Source organism: Muntiacus reevesi, chromosome 17 (genome assembly GCF_963930625.1).
Source record: "Muntiacus reevesi chromosome 17, mMunRee1.1, whole genome shotgun sequence".
In the NCBI taxonomy this organism is placed as follows: Eukaryota; Metazoa; Chordata; class Mammalia; order Artiodactyla; family Cervidae; genus Muntiacus; species Muntiacus reevesi.
The window spans coordinates 35,783,903-35,787,537 of record NC_089265.1 but is presented as its reverse complement, the minus strand read 5'-3'; the positions used below and the strand labels follow the sequence as shown (position 1 = coordinate 35,787,537).

The window sequence follows — 3,635 nt, the reverse complement described above, 5'->3', positions numbered from 1 at the left end:
GTTCATCAACAGAACAATGAAAGGAATATAAAGCTTTAAAAGTTTTGCAGCTAAAACAGGATGTTTGGTATATGGTTTACTGCAGATACCTTTTATTAATTTCCCTTCCATCACTGGTTTTCCATGAGCATTTATCAGGGAGTGTTTGATTCAAACATTTATTCTACAATTACTGAGATGATATTATCTCCATTAATAAATTAATACTTGAATCCTGATGTTAAAACAATCTAACATGCACATAATGTGTTATTCTCCTTATGTAATTAGGAGCCCAATACTAAATTAGGCTAATATTTAGCTTATCAGTTTTCGAACCTACATTTCTGAATAAAACTGAAACTGTCATTTTCCTTCAATTTGCTCTCCTTATCAAGTTTTCCTATCAGAGTTATACTAACCCTCATAAAAAGCATTCCCAATTTTTGCTCATTTTTCTGGAATTATTTGATTAATGTGTGAGTTACGGCTATAACAAATTTAGGGTTACCAAAGAGGATGGAGGGGGAGATAAATTAGGAGTCTGGGATTCACATTACCATACATTAAATATATAAACAATAAGGATCTACTATATGGTACAGTAAACTATTCAATAGTATATAACAACATACAGTTCTTTTCAGAAGAAGAGATATAGATGTATAACTGAATCATTTTGCCATACACCTGAAACTAACACAACATTGTAAATTGTAATTCAATTTAAAAAATTTTTTCATAAAGAAAGAAAACAGGGGAAATAATTGGGAATTATGTTTTCCTTATAATGTTTGGTTTAACTTGACAAGGAAGCCTGGGTGGCCTGGAGTCTTCTTAGAGGTAAGGCTTTGGACTACTCTTTCAATTTGTTTACAAATTATTTTTTCTCTGCACATGGACAAAGAGGGAACCCTGGAGGACTTTTTTTTTTTTTTTGGAGGACTTTTGCATTCGGGGAATCAGATTGCGGAGGCCCTTGGCCACATAACCGAAGCAAAGGCGCACAATATGTGGTCACTGCCGGCCATGGGAGAAACAACATACCACGCGGGGCCGAGTCGGACCCCCATATCCCTTGCCCTGGAAGCGTGTTCCGACGTCACCATAAGGGCCGCAACGGAGCCTGTTGCATTGTGGGACACGCGTGGCTACTCTCTGGTCACAGAGTGTGGGTGCGGACTTCCGCTCGCTGCCCTGTGCACCTGTTCCTCCCGCCTGCTCAAACATCGTGCCCATTTATGAAGAGAGGGCATCCCCATCTCCCAGGAGCAAGAACTGAGAGGACGGCGCCGGTTTAGGCACACCTAAAGGTAATGGAAGCTGACCTGAGGCCTGAGAACCAGCGGAGGCTCGTGTGACCAAGTGTTACTACGGTCCGCCGCCACCAAGGGATCACGTGACAGACGGCTGGCTCAGGTGTCACGTGATACCGCGTAGCGCGCGCGACGTTGCGATGGAGGGTGCTACCTCAGGGGTATTTGTGCCTCTGTCTCCGCGCGGCTTTGGTTCCCTTGCTTTGCCGCATGCGCAGCTCAGGATTACGTCCTACGCAGCACACGACTGTCGCCTGCATTGTCACCCTGACCACACATCCATTTCTTTCTCCAGGGTGCAGAGACGGGCGCCCGCCTGTCAGCCTCTCTTGGGCTGGGGAGAAGGTTGTCATGGAACTGGAGGTCAGGGAATCGAATGAGACGTCCCCGCCCGCATCTGCTAAGAGACTATCGAGATCCCCATCCTGAGGGTGGAAGGAAGAGTGCCCTAGGCGGGAGGCACTCCCAGGGTTTCGGGCTTCTGTTCCGGGCTCTGAAGAGAGATGGAGCGGGGAGCGCGCATCCTAGTGACTCTGCATTCGACCACGTCACTGTTACTTTCTCTCTCCTTTGGGGCTTCCTGGGAGTGAGTCAGAGTCCTAGACACCCTAAGTGTCCCGGAGCTTACTTCATTCGAGGGAGAACAACCATCTCCCTGTCCTCCGCTAAGGTGTTTTGGACTTCACAGGACTTCTTTCTGGATTTCTGACCATCAGCCTCTGCATCCCCCGAGACTTAACTCTAAGCTGATCTTTCACCTGTACTGGACCTGCCCCATGGCCGTTATGTCTATATAAAGTATAAACATAAATTGATCTTTTAGATTTTTAGCTGCCAAGTTTAAAAACAAAAAACCCCTTCCTAGTCCTTGATTTCCATCCCCACACCATGGTAGTAGGACTGACCTTTCACTACCGTCCACTGTTACCTACCGTCTCTGGATGCTTACTATTGGACCTGTCACATCCCATCTGCTCCTTGCATGGTATTTGACATAATATTCTCCAGTTATATCTAAATGAATGCTTCCAAAATCTCAAAAAATATTCTCCTCTGGTTATTAGGTTTGCTGTTTTATTGAAACATATTTTAATCTTTGTGCTACCTTGGCATTACCAACCAAACAATTCAAACCTGATCCTTCAAGAAGAAGAGTATTTTTTATTAGTAGCAGTAAGCAGACCATTTTAAAGTGAAGTTGTCTCTGCTTCAGACATGCAACAGCAAATTTGCTGTTTTAGCAAATAACCATTGAAGCTGTTTTGATCATTTCAAATGTCATGAAAAATATTTTTAAGAAAATGCTTAAAAATAAACAAATAATTTCCTGTTTGTCTTTAAGTTTATCTTGTTGCAAATCCTTTTTTGAACCAGTCTAGTACATGGTGGAATATGTTTTACCGACTGAATGAGTGACTCCTCTATATAAGGTTAAAAGATAAAATACATGATTTATCTGTCCAGTACACATGTTGGTAGCCCTGTTCTCATGCTGTTTGTAGTGCTGCAGTTCAGAACAGTGTTCTTCTGTCACTCTGAATCATGGAATAATGCGTTCAATGTACTTCTTATCACACTTTTGGAAGTTGTTGTAAATGAACCTCCTGCTTTTTCTTCATTGTTAAGCGGACTTAATTCTAAGGAATTGCTCTCAGAACTTCTGCTACTAAAGGTGAGAGTTATAATGATTTTTAAAAATTTAATCTATTTTTAACCTGTTTGGTAAAAGAGTTTATATTCATATGATTCAAATCTTGAAGTGTAAAAAGGCATGTAGTGAAAAATCTGTTTCACATCCTCATAACCTATCTGCTCTGTTCCCAAAGCACCCTATCCCAGGGATAACTAGTTGGGAAGAAATACAAATACACTTATTTTCCTTTTTCTCCATTTTACACATACAGTACATTTTACATAATGTTCTGTATCCTGATTTTTTCATTTAAAAACAGTTTTGGGATCCATATGAGTATATAATGTTATAATTTTTTGTATTTTTGTATACTATTCCATGGTATGGATTATGCTATAATTTTTTTTTTGACAGGAAGTAGGATTTATTTTGGTGAGCATGATTAAGGAGGAGACAGCACCAATGCTCTCATGAATGCAGGGTCTGCCATTTGTCCAGGGAACCACAATTAGGGATGTATTTGACCCCATAGCTATAGTGAAAAATAAATTGTTTTGTAATTGTGCAAGTGTATGATGATATAAATTTCTAGAAATTAGTTTCTATGTCAAAAGTTATATGCATTTGAGATGTTGATAGGCAAGTGTCAAACTGCTTTCTGTAAGGGTTGTACTAATTTAACTTCCACCAGCAATGAATATATATTT

The 3,635-nt window shown here is 40.6% G+C and overlaps 1 long non-coding RNA gene across 1 annotated transcript; it reads left to right on the top strand.

Annotated features, from left to right (window-relative positions):
• The first annotated feature begins 1,186 nt into the window (after positions 1-1,186).
• On the top strand, positions 1,187-2,636 carry LOC136148628 (uncharacterized). The gene is made up of 2 exons (XR_010659531.1): positions 1,187-1,292; positions 1,591-2,636. It is a non-coding gene; the product is annotated as an uncharacterized lncRNA (long non-coding RNA).
• The last annotated feature ends 999 nt before the right edge of the window (positions 2,637-3,635 follow it).